Raw genomic sequence first — 24,019 nt, 5'->3', positions numbered from 1 at the left:
AATTTGAGTTAGTGTTTACCGACCAACTGACTGACCAACCGACCGACATAGTGAGCAATAGACTCGCGTTTGTACGCTACTAATAATTGAATCATGGCCCTGGTGCAACAATCAGGAGCTTTCGATCTGTGAAAATATGTCATGTTAGTTAATTTTGTGCGCATGCGGAAATATTGGGGAAATGTTTCCTCTATCTCCACCTTGACACAACTTTGATATGTTTTCTAGGTCCAGACGACCGACGATACATCTATTGACCTGACCTAGGTTGGTCATCGGTCCTCGGTCGTTGCAAATCGAAAGTTTTCTATTAACTCCAGTACTAAGTGTAGCTGAGTTAGCTTGGGTAGTTGACCAAGTGAAATGAAAGGTTTTACATTGGACATATTCTGGTCAAACTTGCTGGCCACTCAGTTAGTTATAAAGTCCAGTGCGCATAATGCAATGGTAATTGAACTATCCAATGATGCAGTGTACCATCTTCCCTACATTTTTAATCATCTTCTTAATATCTTTATAAGCGAAAATACCCATATATAGAAATCATCCCTAATTGACGATAACACACACTCAAACACAGGCTGTACTGTAATCATTAAGTCAGAAATTTAAATTTCCATATTTTTCAACCAAATATGATTAAAATGGAAACATGCTAAAATCCAATTGTAAAATGGTAAACCAATTCCATTAAACTAATGTTGAATCTGTAAAGAACAGAATAACTACCCTGGGAATTATCCAGGGACTTATGCAACATAGAGTGTTTGGGATAGGCTAAGAAACATTATTTAATCATGGTAAAATGTGTTTTTTGCATCTCCGTAAATTTAAGATATTAAAGATGTTTTTGACTAATTCCAAAAAAAATTATTTTTTTTTAATTTCGAAGAAAAGTGGGTCATTTTGAAGTATGATAATAGTTATTAACTTTCACCAAAAATTAGTCCAAAAAAAAATAATTTAACCGAAATACAGATGTTTTTTTGTTCAAAAAATAACTTTGACTTCCAGTCAAAGTTTTCAATCAAAACATATCCCATAATGCAATGCGCTTGTTTGGCTACTCTGTATGCATAATCATAAAAGTTCCTCGCGATCTGTGTGAAAACACCTTCTCAACTGTGATTGTAAACAATCCTAATTAGCATCATGCATAATGCATACTCATGGTTTGAAATCTTTGTTTACTTTCGCTTGCGACGATTTCTCAGACGAAATGTAATCTAACTAATTTACCTGTTAATTACGTAAACTGTTGTTTTTGGCTCGAATTTTCGACTTAAAGTGAATAACTTTAATATTACTTTGATATGGCCAATTTAAATTTAGAATATTTTTTTTTTCATTTGTTGTGTTTCAAGGGACAATACATCTTTAATAATTCAACTGATACTGTCTTATCCAATTATATGTTTGATTATTGTATTAATACACTGGAAAATAATTGTCATCTTAAACCTTGGTCATCCATATAAATGGTCACGTTTCTTTAAAAAACCTTATACTAGGACGATAACGAACGACGATAAGATAAAATAATCATTCATTTTTGTCTAAAGAAAACAAGAAATGTTTTCATCCCAGAACTATTATGAATAACCATTTCTTATTGTCTTAGAAGAAAACAACGATACAATGATTAAATTTGATTCAAGTGGCTGTAGGAGTAATTTTTTAGGCAGCAGCAGAAACAGAGTGCAAAATGTAATTCCAGTCAAGTGAAATTTGCTTAAGAACACTCACTTAATTGAGTGTTATCAGTACAGTTATCAACGTACAATTTTTAGCTGCAATGCAAAATATTGATTATTTTGATTGACAGTCCTCATTTTTCTTCCAAGACCTCATATTGAATACATTTTTAAAAATGCAGTCCGTTGTTAAATATGTAATTTAACTTGAAATAAAACTGATATTCTGAGTTATTGACAGAAACACACCCAAACTGTTATCAAACAAAGATAATAATAATCCATAAATTTGAACAACAAAGGAAAACCTATCTTGTCGGCAGAAAGAAAGCATCTAAGAAATAGTATTGTTGTGTATAGGTTTTATAGTACCAATCATGTGAAAAAATCAATTACTATGCAAGAATATAAATTTTGCTATTGAACAATGGAGAAGAACTACTGTATAGATTATGAGTAAAGTTCCTTTTTTTTATATAGTTTTTGTTCACATTTTATGCTATATACAACACGCTGACGAAGAGCAGGTTGTATACCATCAAAAACATCGCAAAAGAAGAACCGAGTTACTTGTCATGAATCAATCTTTGAACTTAAAGACCCCTTCCCTAAGTTTTTTTAGATTTAAGATCACAAACTATATTTAATGTAAAAATAATACTATATGGTCCTATTGCGATAACTTTTTCCATCTTTAAACGGTTAAAAATGTGAAAAATAAGTCGATTCTAATAATTATAGCGGCCCGCTATAAATCCCAAATGCATTGGATTAGGTCCTTTACGGATCAACAGCAGCCATAGTGCAGCGCCTACCATGGAGGACAGTGGCCAAGAAGGACCAGTATGGTACCTAAATAGATAATCTCTTACTCTTCAAAAAGATGGCATATTCATTTCACAAATCTTAAAAATACACAATCAAACCCCTAATCTATCATTGTTCATGCTCTTATACACAATATACTGGATCCACCCCTGCCACCATCTTTAAGCATGTTTAATAGAAATATTACCAAACAATGTAACATAGTAAATGAAATGAAAAAATCTAGGACTCTCTCATCTTCATCAGACACTATTGAGTAAAAGTGCGATTTATAAAGTACTACTCCTCCCTTATTCGTTGTAGTATTGAGCTGGGATTTGGCATGAATATACTACAGGGACATGTCCTCAAAGCGGATTTGTAAATTTCAAACCGGATGCAGCCATATGACGTCTCGAAGAAGGTACCATAGCTGTATAAACTATTGGTAGCAAGGTTATTAATGTGTATGTGACGTCACATCCCGTCTTATAACGTCATTACAGCTTCTTTTACTGTACCCCGAGTATCGCACATTCGTGCTTGTTTAGTTTTTAAAGATGAATGTTAACATCATTTGACATTCTATATTTTGGTTAGAAATGTTTTTAAAAACATGATTTCATTTAACTTTTAGCCTTTAAAACATACAAATCTACTCTTGATCAACCCAATGCAAAGCTACAGTACCTTCCTAAACCACATTCAATTCAAATTGATTTCAATTTCAATAGAATAACATATGGGAATGACCATAGAGTACAGTAATATACAGTAAAATCTCTATGGTATGACATCACTGATTTATAGCACACACTATAATATATATATATATATATGGAATATATACCGTATAATATCTACAATCAAGATAAATATACATCTGCCAAGTATATACATCTGCCAAGTATATACCGTATTTACCATATATATATACGGTATATTTTTGGCAGCGGAAGCAGCGGTCACAAAAAATATAACATATTTTCGCTACCAAATTTGTGGATAAAATACGGTATTTATAACTATATACCGTATTTTGGGTACCCATTTCTGCTGCCAATAAAAAAAAATACCATCTTTTATATTATACCGTATTTTGAGGATATGCAGCAGAAACAGGCCCAATACCCATTTTGCTGCCACAAAAACATACTGTATATAAATGTACCACCTAGGCCTACAGATTACGGTATATTCTTGAAAGCAGAAATAGGGTCTAAGACTTTGTGGTATAGTAAAAATGAACAAAAACCATCTGTAGGAAAATTTATATGAGTTGTGGGTCACATGTGAAAGAATACTAAATATACGGTAGTGCAGTATACCAGGAAACTAATGTATCAAATAGGCCTCTGGGTTTACGTAAAAGCTTAATTTTGCATCATTATAAAGACGAAATAGATCATAACGGACAATGGCAAGCTTACCTTTCATATCATCACTTCCTGTAAAACAACATAAAAATAGTTTACAAGGGGTCAAATACAGGTTTAATTGGAATAGCATTCTCTTTTTGTTTTATAGCATCATTTAATGGCCTATTGTGATAAATTTTTGATTGCATGAGAAAAAACAACAGAAATGAAAAAATTAAAGTATAAGTAGGGCACGCCAATCAGTGATCAATCACAAATGACTAAATCATAATGTCCTTGACTTGGAAGGAGGAAAACCTAACTAATTATTCACTAGAATGGTACACACATGTCACATTTTGTTTACCAAACTGTGTTATAAAGAGAAATTAAAATATTTAGAGGGAAGAAGTGCTTAAGTCTGTTAATAATACTAATAGATCTTGATATTTTTTTCGAAACGTAATTTTGATGACTGGTCCATTTGAGGTTTTCATGAATATATACACCTAAAAAAAGTGTTTCAGTTTTGCGTTCAATTTGAATTCCGTCAAGAAGTATATTTAGGTCATCAACTTTTAGTTTAGGCCAAATAAAAAAACATACTTGTTAAGCGTCACCGCCCGCTCCTGATTATCCAGCCGCCTCTCTTTTTATTTTTATTTTTTTTTTACTCATATACAATGGAAAGTTTAGCGGCCCGGCCCGGCCCAGCTCTAGAGCAGGGCTCAAAATTCGCGCTAGCAAACTAGCATTTTGCTAGTAGATTCTTCATAATTGCTAGTTAAAATTTCAAAACTAGCAAATGTTTGCTAGGCTGGTGTAATTTTTGAAAAATACGTACTTCTTAGCTTAGCCACGCTAGCTAGCCACCGATCGCTCTATGTCGACAACGGCAATTTGGTGAAAACAATTGTTTCATTTACACGCCGCCGATTTACGTCAGGAAACGCGAATAGCACCGCGAATCATGTGTGGTAAACAGCAAGCTTTTTCCCCAACACATTAAATCACGTGCATTTAGTACGTCGCTGAGGATTACATCATCAGTCACGTGATTACAGAATACACGATTATCAATTTAGGGATTACTGAAATAAATATTTTGCCTACACAGTGGTCGAAACGCGTTTTTTATAGGTTCGTAAATAGGAAACACCCCATACATAATGGACTCTACCAATTTTGTTTATGATGATCTCGCGCTCGAGATCGGCACACCACGAGGTCCTGTTGGGCGATGGGCCCGGCGATGCGTTTTCTTATGCCTGGTTTACCTGTGGAATAATTACACACACTTTTCGCATCACAACTTTAAATACTGATTTACACAGCAATTGGCAACGGATTCATCAAAGAAGAATGAATACGTTGAATAAAAATTCACTTAAGAAATGCCGTAAGCTGTTTTCAAAATCAGCCCACTATAATTTAGTATTATTGAGACCAACATCATGCTTCTCGCGATAGGGAATTTCCTGGATAGATGAGTCGAGCGAGAGACGGCGGACCATGGCCGCCGATGAGTGAGGCGGGGTGGCAGCTTGGACGGATTAGTCTAGGGCCTACAATTTCGCTCGGTGGCAATTAAATTTAATGTTTTAATTACGTCTGGATATAAACAATACAAAACTCAATTTTGTCATAAGCAATAATATTTCATACATAGTCAATTTTGTTCTGTTTCGCATTTTAAAAGTTTGACGTTTCGTCCTAAAAAAAAAGTGGGCCAAAACGTCCATCGCGCAAAATTATACCTCCATAAAAAGTTAAAAAAAAAAAAAAAAAACCGTCCCCCCGCCCCTGAAAATTTATGAGGGTGTGACGCTTAACAAGTATTTTTTTTTATTTGGCCTTACGTTGAGAATTGTGAAAAATTAAATAATTTGTTTTAAGAGTATTAATAAGTAATTTGTTTGAAATAAACCAGTCACAAAATTTTGTTAATTCATCATTGCATGTAGTAAATAATAAATCAATATTGGAATTAGAGTAAAATAAGGTGGTGTCGTCGGCGAAGGATATTACTTGCAATTTGTTACTGACATTAGCCAGATCATTAACATACCGTATATTTCGGTGTATAAGTCGCACTTTTGACACGCAAATTTGACCTCTAAATTAAGGGTGCGTCTTATACACCGAACATAAATGCCTCACCACAAACAGTGTACATATCGTCACCTCGTTGGCTAGGCCTGAGTAGGCTAGGCCTAGCTACAGTGTACTAACGTAACGGCAACCTGCTTCTGCCTAGTTTTCAAGGCATTTTAGCGTGATGGGATCAGGTGCCGTTTTCGGCCACCTCGACTTGTATGGACTATACCATTATAAAAAGATGGGAAAATAGGGGTGTCCCATTTATTAATTTAGTGTGCTAATGTGTTAAAATACTGCTGCTTTTGTTCTTTTGTTTAGTGCATTATGTTTCAGCAACAAAGGGAAAACAACTACGCCCTACACGCTGTAGAATTAATTTCAGTTTTCAAGTTAATACAGTATATTATGGCCCGTATTATGGCTCTTTATTTCTATATAATTTGTAGGTATCCTTCCCTAATATGGATATTAGGTGGATTCCCTAAGGTGGATATTGAACTTTAGTCAAACACTACTCCCAGATACTTATAATTAGTGTTAACAATCTCTACTTCCTTTCCTTTAATTAATGTATACGGTCCGACCAATTTTGTTTTCGAAAATCAATCCTTATTTCTTTCGTTTTATTTATGTTTAGTTCAAGAAAATTGTTGCCATAATCGGTAAATCGAATAATCTCAGAAAGGTACAGAGAATAATCATTGTTATAAGTCCAACTATTGTCGAGTCATCGTAAAACAAAAATACATATAATTAAGTCGTCAATGAATCTGTTACCATTTTGTTTCTGTATCTACAATCGTTTCATTTATTTACATTTAACATTAAATGTATCAGGTAATCAGTAGAACAAATAAAATTATGTCAATGAATCTGTTACCAGTTTGTTTCTGCATGGAGGAATTCCTCCATAGTTTCTGTATCTACAATTCGTTTTACATTTAGCATTAAATGTAAATGTATCAGGTGATCAGTAAAACAAACAAAAAACATTAAATTATATGTCAATGAATCTTCAATTATACACTTCTACCGATTCCAGGTTCTTGGGTTCAAATCCATGTTGTTGGGATTTATCCCTTGCAAATAAAAAATATGATTTATCTACCGATAGGATTGGGCCGATTAGAATGCATTTGCCAACATTCTTTTACATATTTCACAACATTATAGAGTTTTGGTAATTTAACCGATTGTAATGTAGTATTTAGGATATTTTAATATCGATTGTACTGTAGTATTTAAGATTTTTTATTTCCGATAGTGATATTTAGTTTAATTGTTTTGTAGTTTAACATGTTTTAATTCCGATTGTATTTTAGTATTTAGGATCAATGTTTTAATTCCGATTGTACTGTAGTTGTTTTTAATATGTTTTGATTCCGAGTGTACTGTAGTATTTAAGATTTTTAAAATTCCGATTGTGATATTTAGTTTAGTTGTTTTGTAGTTTAACATGTTTTAATTCCGATTGTACTGTAGTTGTTTTTAATATGTTTTGATTCCGATTGTACTGTAGTATTTAAGATTTTCTAATTTCGAATCCTATTGTACTATATTTATTGTGTTTAAATCCAGATAGGCATAACATAGTATTTAATATGTTTTAATTTTGATTATACTGTAGTGTTTAGTTTAGTTTTTATATAAATAATAATAGTAAGTAAGTTACCTACTTATATAGTTAATATTGTTACAAAATCTTGGCATTCCATAACACAGTACCTAATAATAACATGCCTTATAAAAAGTACATGCTTGCTAGTTTTTGATGTTCTGTATTGTAGGTTACATAACAGAACAATTGTATTGTCTTCCCATTCAATAGACACCCTTCTCTACATAAAACATAATACACCACACCCCTATCATAATAATGGTATAGTCCATACAAGTCGAGGTGGCCGAAAACGGCACCTGATCCGTTTACGATTGGAATAGGGAGGCCTAGTATTTATTTATAGTTATACGCACGATCGCCGACCGCCGTACCCCCAGCGCAAGCCCTTCCTTGGCGGCCACATGTTGTAAGATATTCGACTAGTATATTCTCCAGGTGATTATAGCATGGACCTAGCGTACACACTTCTCGGATACATAGATAATAGAGAGCTTTCGCTATCTCGATCGGGAACGAGAACCAGCATTAATTACCGGTTCTCGATCTCGTACTCGTTTTAAGAACAAATGTAGTTTCGTACGTATCCTCGATCACCGATAATATGAAAACTATAGGTGGCAGCAGAGTTCTGATACGCTTCAAAGCATACGATATAAACAAAAAAAAAAACTACTGTAGGCCTACTGTATAGTAGTACAGTAGTAGTACTGTGTACACTCGATCGTAACTTAATCGGCACCAGGTCCTTGGGTACTATTAAATAAAGTAACGTGAAAATGGCCGAAAATTTTGTAGATTTTGCAACAATTATTTGGAAGGTCATTACTGCTTGTATGGAGATCCAGCGTATCCTATACGCCCATGGCTGATTTCACCGTTCAGACAAGGAGCTGCTAACTTAGATCAGCGTCAGCAGGAGTTCAATGCTGCCATGTCTTCTGTACGTGTTTGTGTGGAGTGGGTATTTGGAAAGATGCTACAGAACTGGGCTTTTGTGGACTTCAAGAAAGACCTTAAGGTGTTTTTACAACCAGTGGCAAAATACTATATTGTGGCTGGTTTGCTAACCAATTGTCATACTTGTTTGTATGGGTCAGTAACTGGATCATTTTTTGAAGTCGAACCCCCAACACTCGAGGAGTATTTGGGCAATGCTTAATTGAAAACTATAATAGATCCTCAACATAATTATCAATTGCAAATATATGTATTTATTGCACTACTACTACCATAGGTCAAAATTTCTTTTCAATTACTATATTTATAAACAGTCTACTACTGTATGCTACATTTCATATTTAATTAGATTGTATATAACATTACTATCCACTTAGTAACGAAATATTGTTTTAATATTAAATGTTTTATAGGCCTATCAATAATATACCACTAAACACAGTAAACATCGTTCCATTTTTCTCCATTTTCATAAGGGTTTAGTGACAGGACCTCCTTCAGCAGCATTATGTCCGTTGCTGCGCAATACCTTATGGTTTTTTTGCTATAAAGAAATAAAAGTTATATGATTTCAACTATTTTCATTTTCATAATACTAATAATATAGACCATTTAGTGTTTTTAACACTCATTATTAATATTATACAGAAAAGCTCCATAACGAAAATAATCGATAATCGATCGAATAATTGATCATTTTAAATGACGACTTACCTATTTTCTTTCTGACCCAGTCCAAACTCTTTATTTAGGCCTAACAGCTCCTGTTAAATAAAATTGTAAATATTTTGGTGGAGAATATAATATTTTTACAGCTAAGTAGGCCTAGTTTAAGTTAGGCCCTATCTGTTTAATAAATTATACAAGCTATGTGATGACTAGCCTAGGCCTAGTAGTATTAGTAAGTAGGATCGGAGGCCCTGCCTGGCACCTACACCGCCTAAAAACTAGTTTAGGCCGCCTCCTCCTCTAGGCGTAGGCTAGGCCTAAACTAAATGTTTTCTGACTAGGCCTAGGCCTACAGAAAGTTCACAAATATATAATTTAGATTAGTGTTGAGATGAGTCTAATTCTTATTTTAATAACTTATATCAGGAAAAGTACATGAAACGTTTTTTGCTATTGTTCAAAAGTTTAACTCACCATGTCGCGACGTCGTGTATTTCTCGATTTTGCAGACGAGAACCAGCTCCTGTATCTCGGGCCGGCTACGAGCATTAGTTAATTAAAATTTCACATAAACTAATGACGTCATACACAAAAAACCCTTACTTTCTCGGCGGCTCGTTCCCGATCGAGATAGCGAAAGCTCTCTACTAATCGAATACGATTGTCCGTGAAAACGTGCGCCCTCTCGAAATGATCGAGCGAGGCTAGCCCACACACGTGCGTGTTACACACACGGTCATGCACTCGATGTTGCGGGTGCGAAACTCATGAATAACAAGTTAGAAACAACTTGTTGAGGCTGGGCGCGGCCGAGCCTAGGTAAGAAAAAACCTAAATAAAGTACGCCGTTGTAGATATAACAAAATATATTATTACAATAATATTGATTACAATTTAAAAAAAACATTGTTTTGATGAAATATAAGGTGCGTCTTATACATCGACGATATAAAAAATACCGATATTTTACTCTCAGTTAGGGGGTGCGTCTTATACACAGGTGCGACTTATACACCGAAATATACGGTAAATAAGGAAGAGCAATGGCCCAAGCACAGATCCCTGTGGCACTCCGCAAGTAATATCCATCGTCAACGATGTACAAGATCCTAATGCAACATATTGTTTTCTATCTTTCAAATAACTATTAAACCAATTCAATGAAATACCTCTAATTCCATAGCACTCAAGTTTTTTAATTAAATTATCGTGATTAATAACATCGAAGGCCTTTGAAAGATCAATAAATAAACTTAATAAATTTTCTTTTGATTCAAATGAATTTGTAATATTATTAATAAGATCTAAAACGGCATGGGATGTAGAGTGATTTTTTCGAAAACCATATTGGCGTTTATTAAGTATATCAAATTTTGTGAGATAATCAGAAAGTTTAGAATACATGAGTTTTTCAATAATTTTGGAAAACACTGAAAGTAGTGATATTGGCCGGTAATTAGATAATTGACTTCGTTCACCTTTCTTGAAAATGGGCACAACTTTAGCTAGTTTTAAGTGTGTTGGAAAAGTGCCAGATAAAAAAGATGAATTTATACAATGGGTAAGTTGGTGGATGATTAAGGGAGATACAGATTTTAAGACACGAGCAGTAATACCGTCAGATCCAGACCCTTTATTAGAATTTAGATTGTATATAGTTAGGTCAACATCATCAATTGAAACTGGGCTAATATAAAATGAGTTGGCAAACGCAGAATGAAGATAAGATAATGGATCAGTTTACAGTTATATTAGTTGGCATACTATTAATAAGATTAGGACCAATTGTAGAAAAATAGTTGTTAAACGATTCACATATCTCTTTTTGAGTTTTGTAAATATTATCACCGTCTTTAATTAGATTCGGGTGCTTGTTATTATTATTACCTTGGTTGTTTAAACGTTTTATTTGATTTTATACTACTTTTAACCAAGTGTCTGGAGTGGATATTTGTAAATTTTTCAATAAATATATCAAAACTCAATCTTGGGTCACAATCAAATATCATAGACCAGTCTTCACCTTCTAAATCAATCGATAAGGCATTTAGGTCGTTTATACGAAATGAATAGTTGGCGCTATTATCATCATCAAGGTTTTGATCATTAATTTCTTGATCAATGAACTGAAATATAGGAAGGTGGTCGGAGATATCATTAAGTAAAACACCAGCAACTATTTTATAGTTAGATTGTTTGGAATAAAAATGATCAATCAAGGTGGCCGAAGTTGAGGTAATCCTAGTTGGTTTTGAAATAGTTGGAAAAAAAGAATGGGAAATTAAAGTATTTAGGTAGGTGTTTGTTAATTTATGGTTATGGAATTTTAATAAATCAATATTGAAGTCTCCCATGAGATGACAATTTTTGTTTTCATTGTTAATTTGGGTTAATACATTATCGACGGATTTAGTAAAAGAATCTAGCCCTCCACAGGGGGCTCTGTAAATAATGCCTATAATATCATTTTTTGTCTTTGAATTTTCAATCTCAACAAAAAGTGATTCGGAAAGGTAGTCTGGTAATTTTAAGTCATTTCGAATTGTAATGCTAATATCATTACGTATAAAAAATGCAACTCCTCCGCCAATTTGATTATTGCTTCTATTGCTTGCAAAGAAGGAGTAGTTATTAATGAAAGGAATAGGGGAGTTTTCATTAAGCCATGTTTCACTGATACCGATTATGGAAAATTTGTTATTAATTGAATTCAAAAGGCATTCGAGATCATTAACTTTATGCGTAATACTTCTAATATTAAGATGCAGGAGAGATAGTTTAGTATTAAAGGATGTATTAAACTTAGAATTAAATTGTGAATAATCATAAAAGCTGCATTCATCTAGGGTAACTGACTGTGAATTGAGATTATTAATTAGTTGATCAAAAGATTCATCATATTTGTCATTTTCATTGTAATTAACTGGATTAAAGGTTATGTTAGAAATATCATTGTTGTTAGTAAGTTCAGAGTTCACATTAAAGTCATAAAAAGGAAGTAAGTGAAGATAATTAACATTCATTAACAATAGCTGCGTATAGCGTTATCTAAAAAAGAAATACAGCAATAAGCATGCATGAGACTGTATTCAGATTCAGATTCAGATAATATTTATTTAGATAATAATGAATGAATATATACAAAATAGAAAAAAGATATTAAAGTGAACATAGATAAAGCAGTAATTGGTAGTCATTATTATCATGGATCCCTTCTAGAAGTTAAAAACTTGTCTCGTAGGGACCCATAACAAAACACATTACTAAAAAAATAAAAATAACCTAGAATATATAATTATATAATTTAGGATAAAAAATTACAGTATAATAACATAACTAACATCTTCTTTATAAAAATTATTTAAATTATATTTCAATAGTTTCATGATAATTATAAATGAAATAACTACCGATATTGGTAAATGAAAAAAAAATATGTATACATAAATTATAATTCCAGTATATATATAGTATATACTATATATACATTATATATAGTATAGATTAAAGATTGCAATAATAAACAACAACTAATATTTTGTGTAAGACATAAATAGTATATGAGTATAAATAATGATAATAAGCATATTAACTAAGCAGTATAATATTTAGATATATAATGATTCTTTAACTTTTTTCGGAAAGTAAATAATGATATTGACGTTTTGATATTTGGTGGGATATGATTCCACAAATTAGGACCTGATATAGTTATAAAAAATTTAGTTTTTGTAAGTCTAGCAAAAGGAATGTTTAAATGAGAAGTTCTTAAATTGTAATTGTGAAATTTGGTACGTTTACAGAGCATATCAATCATAGAAATAGGAAGTTGGTTTTTAAAATAATTAAACATAAAACTGGCAACTTGAACATTGTGGATATCCGTTAATTTTAATATACCAAGACGTTTAAAAAGGGGTTCAGATGAGGTTCTATATGGTGAAAAAGTAATAATTCTAGCTGCACGTTTTTGTAATTTAGTTAATCTAGCAATATTAGAAGAGTAATCTGCAGCCCAAATAATGTTACAATACTGGAAATAAGGAAGTACAAGTGTGTTATAAAGAGAAATTAAAATATTTAGAGGGAAGAAGTGCTTAAGTCTGTTAATAATACTAATAGATCTTGATATTTTTTTCGAAACGTAATTTTGATGACTGGTCCATTTGAGGTTTTCATGAATATATACACCTAAAAAAAGTGTTTCAGTTTTGCGTTCAATTTGAATTCCGCCAAGAAGTATATTTAGGTCATCAACTTTTAGTTTACGTTGAGAATTGTGAAAAATTAAATAATTTGTTTTAAGAGTATTAATAAGTAATTTGTTTGAAATAAACCAGTCACAAAATTTTGTTAATTCATCATTGAATGTAGTAAATAATAAATCAATATTGGAATTAGAGTAAAATAAGGTGGTGTCGTCGGCGAAGGATATTACTTGCAATTTGTTACTGACATTAGCCAGATCATTAACATAAATAAGGAAGAGCAATGGCCCAAGCACAGATCCCTGTGGCACTCCGCAAGTAATATCCATCGTCGACGATGTACAAGATCCTAATGCAACATATTGTTTTCTATCTTTCAAATAACTATTAAACCAATTCAATGAAATACCTCTAATTCCATAGCACTCAAGTTTTTTAATTAAATTATCGTGATTAATAACATCGAAGGCCTTTGAAAGATCAATAAATAAACTTAATAAATTTTCTTTTGATTCAAATGAATTTGTAATATTATTAATAAGATCTAAAACGGCATGGGATGTAGAGTGATTTTTTCGAAAACCATATTGGCGTTTATTAAGTATATCAAATTTTGTGAGATAATCAGAAAGTTTAGAATACATGAGTTTTTCAATAATTTTGGAAAACACTGAAAGTAGTGATATTGGCCGGTAATTAGATAATTGACTTCGTTCACCTTTCTTGAAAATGGGCACAACTTTAGCTAGTTTTAAGTGTGTTGGAAAAGTGCCAGATAAAAAAGATGAATTTATACAATGGGTAAGTTGGTGGATGATTAAGGGAGATATAGATTTTAAGACACGAGCAGTAATACCGTCAGATCCAGACCCTTTATTAGAATTTAGATTGTATATAGTTAGGTTAACATCATCAATTGAAACTGGGCTAATATAAAATGAGTTGGCAAACGCAGAATGAAGATAAGATAATGGATCAGTTATATTAGTTGGCATACTATTAATAAGATTAGGACCAATTGTAGAAAAATAGTTGTTAAACGATTCACATATCTCTTTTTGAGTTTTGTAAATATTATCACCATCTTTAATTAGATTCGGGTGCTTGTTATTATTATTACCTTTATTTAAAACAGAATTTATTACAAGCCATGTGTTCTTCAGATTACCTTTATATCTATCAAACTGGGAAGTATAATAATTCTTTTTAGCAGTGCGACAAAGATTAGTGAAAATATTGTTATATTTTGTATAGTTTAATTTGTCATTATTACTACGTGTGTGCATATATTTGTTATAAAGTTTATGTTTCCGAGAACTACATTTTAAGAGAGCAGATGACATCCATGGTTGTTTAAACGTTTTATTTGATTTTATACTACTTTTAACCAAGTGTCTGGAGTGGATATTTGTAAATTTTTCAATAAATATATCAAAACTCAATCTTGGGTCACAATCAAATATCATAGACCAGTCTTCACCTTCTAAATCAATCGATAAGGCATTTAGGTCGTTTATACGAAATGAATAGTTGGCGCTATTATCATCATCAAGGTTTTGATCATTAATTTCTTGATCAATGAACTGAAATATAGGAAGGTGGTCGGAGATATCATTAAGTAAAACACCAGCAACTATTTTATAGTTAGATTGTTTGGAATAAAAATGATCAATCAAGGTGGCCGAAGTTGAGGTAATCCTAGTTGGTTTTGAAATAGTTGGAAAAAAAGAATGGGAAATTAAGGTATTTAGGTAGGTGTTTGTTAATTTATGGTTATGGAATTTTAATAAATCAATATTGAAGTCTCCCATGAGATGACAATTTTTGTTTTCATTGTTAATTTGGGTTAATACATTATCGACGGATTTAGTAAAAGAATCTAGCCCTCCACAGGGGGCTCTGTAAATAATGCCTATAATATCATTTTTTGTCTTTGAATTTTCAATCTCAACAAAAAGTGATTCGGAAAGGTCGTCTGGTAATTTTAAGTCATTTCGAATTGTAATGCTAATATCATTACGTATAAAAAATGCAACTCCTCCGCCAATTTGATTATTGCTTCTATTGCTTGCAAAGAAGGAGTAGTTATTAATGAAAGGAATAGGGGAGTTTTCATTAAGCCATGTTTCACTGATACCGATTATGGAAAATTTGTTATTAATTGAATTCAAAAGCCATTCGAGATCATTAACTTTATGCGTAATACTTCTAATATTAAGATGCAGGAGAGATAGTTTAGTATTAAAGGATGTATTAAACTTAGAATTAAATTGTGAATAATCATAAAAGCTGCATTCATCTAGGGTAACTGACTGTGAATTGAGATTATTAATTAGTTGATCAAAAGATTCATCATATTTGTCATTTTTATTGTAATTAACTGGATTAAAGGTTATGTTAGAAATATCATTGTTGTTAGTAAGTTCAGAGTTCACATTAAAGTCATAAAAAGGAAGTAAGTGAAGATAATTAACATTCATTAACAATAGCTGCGTATAGCGTTATCTAAAAAAGAAATACAGCAATAAGCATGCATGAGACTGTATACATTAATACATAATTAATGAGAAGCAAAATAAACAATTCTTGAAATAAAAATATATTATAGGTAATATTTCGGTTGACGGTAAGTAGAGTCAAAGTAAAGTTAAATTATTGCGACGACTAGAATTACTCAGTAGCTACGGGGGCATGTGCTTCCTTGAGGTTCGGGTAGTATTTGGCAAGATGATCCATGTCGATGAATGTGCGAACATAACCATTTGCATCTATGTAACGCAATTTGTCAAGGTGGAGCCAGGCCTTTACTTTGTTGGAATGCAGGTATTTCATCGATGAGTATAATGCCTTTCTTCTACTTATCACTCTGCTGGTAAAATCATTATTTACGTAGATGTTATTATCTTTAAATTTAGGTCTCACTTTTGGAGCTGCCTTGCGTACTCTTTCTTTAGTGGAATATCTGAGAAAGTATGCAACAAGTGGTCTCGGTTTATCCCTGGTGGTATTACGTGGTCCAACTCGATGGGCTCGTTGTATATCATCATTAGCGATTTTGATGCCGGTGGTATTGGAAATAAATGAGGAAAGGAAATTAACAGTACCTTCACTATCCTCCGCTTCTCATTAATACATAATTAATGAGAAGCAAAATAAACAATTCTTGAAATAAAAATGTATTATAGGTAATATTTCGGTTGACGGTAAGTAGAGTCAAAGTAAAGTTAAATTATTGCGACGACTAGAATTACTCAGTAGCTTCGGGGGCATGTGCTTCCTTGAGGTTCGGGTAGTATTTGGCAAGATGATCCATGTCAATGAATGTGCGAACATAACCATTTGCATCTATGTAACGCAATTTGTCAAGGTGGAGCCAGGCCTTTACTTTGTTGGAATGCAGGTATTTCATCGATGAGTATAATGCCTTTCTTCTACTTATCACTCTGCTGGTAAAATCATCATTTACGTAGATGTTATTATCTTTAAATTTAGGTCTCACTTTTGGAGCTGCCTTGCGTACTCTTTCTTTAGTGGAATATCTGAGAAAGTATGCAACAAGTGGTCTCGGTTTATCCCTGGTGGTATTACGTGGTCCAACTCGATGGGCTCGTTGTATATCATCATTAGCGATTTTGATGCCGGTGGTATTGGAAATAAATGAGGAAAGGAAATTAACAGTACCTTCGCTATCCTCCGCTTGTTCGGGTATGCCAGTAAACCTCAGATTGTTACGGCGTTGACGTCCTTCTAGGTTGTCGATTTTGTCGCGTATCTCTTCTATGCATTCCGTAGTGGATTGCTGCGTATCCTCGGCAATATCCTTCAGCTTAACATCCATGAAATCAGAATTTTCCTGCATATCGGCGTGCAAATTCCTCAGTTCTTTTTGTAAACCGGTGATTTCAAGATTGAGGATGGTAATGTCTTTTTCCAAGGAGACAATCTTGTTGATTCAATTCATAAATTATGTATGCCTGATGTCCTCAGGACAAGACGTGTTCTTGCTTAATAGATACAGTATCATGTATCAATATCATAGACTGTGTAGTAAAAACGCTGAAGATGAAATTGTTGATATAAGGCCCCGTTTATACAACACGCTATTACACGCATATTCAACACGCCTACAAGAAGTGTGTTGTATAACATCGAAGAGATTCCGTGTAATGAGATTTTAATTACAAAAAAGGCTACTTGGCTGAATCCTAAAATTTTGTGGATTCCCGGTTGCTGTTGGTGTGTTGGAAGTGTCCTCAGGTATTATTTTGACTATAGGCCTAGCCTGACGTTGCTGAATTAATTGTCTTTCCTTTTTTGGCAGATTCCATTAATACAAATTTGGCAAGATCTGGTATTTTAGCTGAAACGTTACGGTTCTTTTATTTGTTTACCCTTTTACACGATTGATCGAAGTGGGTGCATCACATCACAATATGAAAATATCAATCCGTGCGTGGTGCATGTTGGGATTTATAGCGGGCCACTATTAGAATCGACTTAATTTTCAAATTTGTAACCTTTTAAAAAGGAAAAAAAATATTGCAATAGGTCCATATGGTATTTATTTTTACATAAAATGTAGTGGGTAACCTTAAATTAGGTAAAAAACATAGATTTAGTGTCTTTAAGTTCAGAAAATAATTTCGCAACTTGCGCACCCCCCCCCCCCCTCCACCTCTCCTGCTCCCTCCCCCTCTCCTGCTCCCTCCCCACAAGGAATGTCTAGCCAGCCTGATCTCCCTAAATGTTGTATTGTTTTTGCCTTGTGTGTTTTTATATTGGGATATTTTATTTAAATTATTAGAGTAGGGTACCCCTTAAAAGCAGTTTCTTTAATGAAGAATCTGCATAGGTTTTATCATCTTTAAAATGGTAAATAAATAATACAAAATACATTTTTAAAATAGCAATAGGACATAAATATGTTTTGAGTAATTCATTTTACAATTGTTAGGGTCTTCTGAATTTTACAATTGTTAAGGTCTTCTCATTTCTTCCCACCCATTACAAAATCCTGGATACTCCTCCCATGGATATTATACAGTATTTTCCCATCATTTTATTTTCTAATAATTTGAAAATTAAGTAAGTATACAATTACAAAATCACTGATATGTGATACTTTTACTCGATAAGAATTAATTAAAAGGACATTACTTGCGGTAATGAGGTATATTTAATATTTAATAGCTAGCGTAGGATAATAATCGAGAAGTGCACCAAATTGACCTATTGAAGGATAATATTATTAATGGATTTCTAGAACTAATAATTTTTATCTTTAATTTCATCAAATTAATGGCCTTTTATTTAAAATATCGATTAATTCAACATTGTGTCAGGAAGTTCTATTCCAAAAATCTGCAAATTCTCTAGGCGTATAGCGGTTTTTATTCTGCGCTTATGCGTTTCATAGTGACGGATCATCCAATGTTGATTTGATTTAGTAAAAGTCTTCGGGTGAAAATTTTAATAGATTAATGTTCTGCAGCATAATTGTCACAAAGTAGTATGTGTGTCTTCCTATTGCATTAAGTTATTCACTCTTAACTTTAACGATTTACAAAAACAAAATGCTTCATACATTTTCAACAAGCACGTTTTTATTCAACCTTGAGCAGGTTTTTACTAGACTTTTATAAATCCAAAATTATCTAATTCCCTTCTTCTGCTTATTGTGATTAACATTTATATAAACTGTTTCTGTATGTATTTATGTTTGTTCATCATTTTTTGTCTCACAAATACAAAAAATGTTAAGAACCATGCTAAATAAATATAAATTTAATTGAATTTGCTACACAGCATCAAAACAGAACATGATAGATTAATGAAGAAAAATTACTTATAAATGTATAATAGTCAAGAAGCTCTCACAAAGAAATACATGAAACAAATAACAAAACACATGGTATAATGACAATAATATAATTTTAATTTATCATAATGGTAATTTTAGTATACTTTATTTAATAACATTTTAAATAAAATGCATACACATTATGTTCCTATAAGAAAATGCATTATACGATTTTTATATTTATTTAGAAATTGTGTTCAATTAAATCTTCAGTGTTCACAATAAGCTATAAATAATTCGCCATACGTACATGTTTCATGAAAAATAAATTCACCAAAAAATCATCAATATTCAATAATCATATAAATTAAGTTTTATTTTATTTTAATTAATTATTATGAAAATGGATCACTTTGTTGACTCCATCTGTTCTTTATCTGAAATTGTAAGAAATGAAAAAACAAAAAAAACCCATATTAAAGACTTCAATTTAATTTCAGCAATAGATTTCCAAAAACCATTTTAGCAAATTGATCTTAATAACTATTGTAAAATTAGGCCATTTCAATTAATTGAAATGCTAGTTCCATGTACGTCGTCACATGACAATGCTTTTGAAATGGCATTCTTACCATTATTCTAAAATTGTTTTGAATACAGATTTTAGGACAAAGTGAGGTACCAAACCCCACAGTAGGTGATAATATAATAAATACGTATCTATAAATATAAAAAGAAATAAATATAAAAAATGTCATTATGTTTTTGGGGTTCTTTACCAATTCCTTTGATAAAGTGTATTGTCTGATTGCTCTAGAAATTTAACATGGCTATAGTTGGCCTACATCAACATTTTCTTTTTTTTAAATGTTTTTAACACCATTTTAAATTCTGTTATGAGAATGCTGGAATAATAATTGATCATTTATCACAGTTCACTATGATTTCTATGAATTAACTCACTCTTCCTACAATGAGCAAGTGTAATATTTGCATAAAATTTCACCATGAAACAAATGTAATTTTATTGTAGTACTGTATATATTTATTATAGGCTGACACTATAGAATAACATTTCTAAGGATGCTCCCCTATCCATTAATGGTGTTTCCATGACACAGCACCCTCAAATGACAACAATTAGGCAAGTAGCCTAAGTTAAATTATAAAATAGTTTGTCCAACCTGTAATTGGCGAGTTTGTGCTCGCTGTTGGATGAGTATGAAATATTAAAAAAGTAAGATCTGAAAAGTTTGTATTATCAAGGTTAGCTGCACTTGTGCAATTAACCCAATTACATATTCCTTAATTTGTTAATATGTTGTGCGCTTCAGAAATCTGTAATTGAATACATTGTTCAGAATTATTGTGTGATGTTTTTCTTAGCCTCACAGTAACAATCTGTTTCTCTTTTACACACGGAGTCTTAATGTTCTGTTGCTAAATGACTTGTTCTATTGCTAGAATTTGACAAAAATATGGGTAAAAATATTTTATTATTAGCAAAATTTGACCTGCTTCAGAGAATTAATATTACACTAAAAAATGTGAATATTTACCACTAAAAACTACATTATTATTATTAGTGTCAAAAGAGTATTGTAATCAAAAAATTGAATAAATAATGAAGGCCTAGTTTTTTTATAGAAGGCTTGGTGTTTTGAATTATGTATTGATTGAGTGTTTTGCTTATTCATGTTTAGTTGTCTTATTCAGATTCTGAAAACCAGAAACTCTTCCAACACCAGAAAAAAAAACCAATTATTTTGGCTAGCCTTGGTGTTCTGAATAGTAAAAATTGACAATAGATCCATCTCGGACGGGACTGAAACTACCGTGTACTTCCAACTGTGAGGTCGCGTGTGGCAATTAACTTACGCCTCTGGCTATAAAAAATTAGAAAACCATCTGGACGAAAAATCCACCATAGTCCATGGGCCAGGTCCAGTTTTTTGCGAAAGCAGTATCAAATTGGTGGCAAATGCTACCATACATTTTTGGAAAGCTTAATATGTCTACTTTTCAGAAATCCATGATAGCAATGCCAATTGTACAGCTTAATAGTAATTTTTTAGGATTATATAACACCGCCTACGGAAAATATGCACCACAAAATTTTGGGGTAGGGGGTAACACTTTTGCTAATAACTCGGGATTTAATGAACAGATTTGCATTTTCTTGGTATCAATATGTAGTGTATAGACTGCTTAAGTGTAATATATTTTTCTAAGTAAATCCAACAATTATTGACGCCATTAGAGATCAGAAGGTCATTGAACTTTAGTAAAAAATGATTTTTTGTCTAATATTAACTTATAACTTTCAGTTTTTTACACAAAAAAATACAATAGATGTTATGCAAACTGATGTTTTCATGAACATATAGACCCAATAAAGAAGAAAATTGAAGTTAAAGATTAACAAAATATGAATATGCTGTGTATTATGAAGAAATTTGTTGTTTTTAGTAATTTGTAATCGTTTACAATTATGGGGTAGGGGGTAACATTTTTGCGAATAACTTACAATTTAGTTAACAGATTTGCATTTTCTTGCTATCAGTATGTAGTGTATAGATTGCCTAATTGTAATATACTTTTTAAAAATGAATCCCGCATTTATTGACATCTTTAGAGGTCAAAAGGTCACTGACCTTTAATAAAAAATGCAATTTCTTCTAAATTAGCTTATAAATTTCAATTTTAAACACAAAAATACAGGAAATCTTATGCAAACTAATGTTTTCTTAAACCTATAGACACAATAAATAAGAAAATTGAATTTAACATTTTTTCTAAATTGAATATGCTGTGCATTATAACGAAACTTGTTCGTCATTAGTTATCTTTGACAATAATGGGGTAGGGGGTAACGTTTTTGCAAATAACTTAAGATTTAGTGAACAGATTTACATTTTCTTGTTATCAGTATGTAGTGTATGGATTTCTTTATTGTAATATGCTTTTAAAAAATGAATCGAACATCTATTGATGTCTTTTAGAGGTCAAAGGTCAATAACCTTTAATCAAAAATGCAATTTCTTCTAAATTAGCTTATAAATTTCAATTTTAAACACAAAAATACAAGATATCTTATGCAAACTAATGTTTTCTTAAACCTATAGACACAATAAATAAGAAAATTGAATTTAACAAACAAATATTCTGTGAATTTATGAGGACATTCTGTCTGTTAATAGTATTATTACATTTTTCCTAATAACTTTGTATTTAGTGATCACATTTGCATATTTTTGGTATTAATATGTACTGCGTAGGTTGCCTAATTGTTATCATTGTGAAAAAATAAAACGTAACATATATTGACATCATTGTAGGTCAAATGGTCATTGAACATTTAAAGAAATGCAATTTCGTCCAAATTTAACATTAATAAAGTTTCAATATTTAACGCAAAAATACACCAAATCTAAATTTTTTTTAAAACCTATAAAAACAATGGACAAGAAATTGAAGTTAAAGATTAAAAACAAATAAACATGTGTAATAATATTAGGAATTGTGACCGTAATAGTAATTTGTAATTATTAAAAATTATGGGGTAAGGGGTAACATTTTTGGTAATAACTTTGAATTTAGTCTACATATTTTGCATTTCTAGGAACCAATAAGTAGTATATAAACTGTTTAATTGCTATATATTAAAAAATTATCAAAATGTTATTACCAATAGATTTATGTGGTTTTTAACTTATTAAACCTATAGGAAAAAATTCACCGTTTAGTATTGTTATGGGGTACGAAATAACAAAATGCATGACTTTTTGGAAGCTATACATTATTTGATTTATTATTAATTAAAATAAATGAAATTTAAATATGAGGATATTAAATAAACATATCCAGCTTCTGTGTTGTAAATTGTTTTTTATAATTTACATTCTAAACATTCAATTGTCTATAGTAATCATAGAAATTGTTTAGATTACCAATTATATCTTTTATTTGTAACTGATAAGATATTCTAAGGTTATAATTGTTCATCTGGTTTGCAAATGCAAATGAGATAGTTTTTTCTAAACAAAACTGTTATGGTATTGTAATATTACAGGACAATTACATTTTACTTCATCTTGATTTAAAGAAAACAGTTAGTTTATTCAAACTCATTAATATGTCAATTTTTTAGATTTTCATATTAGCTGCAGTTCCACATCTTCCACATACGTTTGAAAGAACTGAGTATCTCTATTATATTCCTTTACTGGAATTTGACGATGTAATATAATAGAATTAATTTTTCGAGAAAGTGTGAATTGCTAAACTGCAGCTGATATGCAGATCTGAAACATTTACATATTGTTACGGAGTTCATTTTTGTAAACCAAGATACAGGAAAATGTCAGATGAACATTTATAGAAAAAGAATATCTTTTAAATACTGTACAAATTTAATTGGTAGGCCCTAGTGTCATTTTTAAAATTGCTATATAAGTCGATTAATTGATTTAAAGTACAATCTGTAAAATAATAACAATTTACATACAGTATAGCCTAAAAACAGTAGCGAGCCGTAGGATGTATTTAAAAAATAACCAAATACCCTATCTAAAGTAGTGGAGCTGTAGCTTGGTGGTTAACATGCTTGCCTTCCAATCCCAAGTTCCGTGGTTCAATCCTGACCTAGTGCCAGGCTTGTAACTCACGACTCTTTCAACTCCACTCCTTAAGCCTTAAGTGAGACTTAGTTTATAATCACGATAAATTATAAAATAGTTTATCCACCCTGTAATTTCACGATGAAATATATGTTTTTATAAAACTCCTATCATATTAAAACAAAA

At 31.6% G+C, this 24,019-nt stretch overlaps 1 protein-coding gene and 1 long non-coding RNA gene across 2 annotated transcripts in view; one reads left to right on the top strand and one right to left on the bottom strand.

Annotated features, from left to right (window-relative positions):
* LOC140050989 (interleukin-6 receptor subunit beta-like) overlaps positions 1-24,019 on the top strand; it is a 133,568-nt gene that overhangs the window by 40,911 nt on the left and 68,638 nt on the right. The gene's annotated exons all lie outside the window — the stretch shown is intronic.
* LOC140052689 (uncharacterized) lies at positions 8,949-9,844 on the bottom strand. Its single transcript, XR_011845654.1, has 3 exons — positions 9,681-9,844; positions 9,252-9,301; positions 8,949-9,081 (listed from the first exon to the last, which is right to left on the bottom strand). It is a non-coding gene; the product is annotated as an uncharacterized lncRNA (long non-coding RNA).

The sequence above is a fragment of the Antedon mediterranea genome, chromosome 6, assembly GCF_964355755.1.
Source record: "Antedon mediterranea chromosome 6, ecAntMedi1.1, whole genome shotgun sequence".
In the NCBI taxonomy this organism is placed as follows: domain Eukaryota; kingdom Metazoa; phylum Echinodermata; class Crinoidea; order Comatulida; family Antedonidae; genus Antedon; species Antedon mediterranea.
The sequence above is the reverse complement of the archived record's forward strand: the minus strand, read 5'-3'. Positions and strand labels throughout refer to the sequence as shown.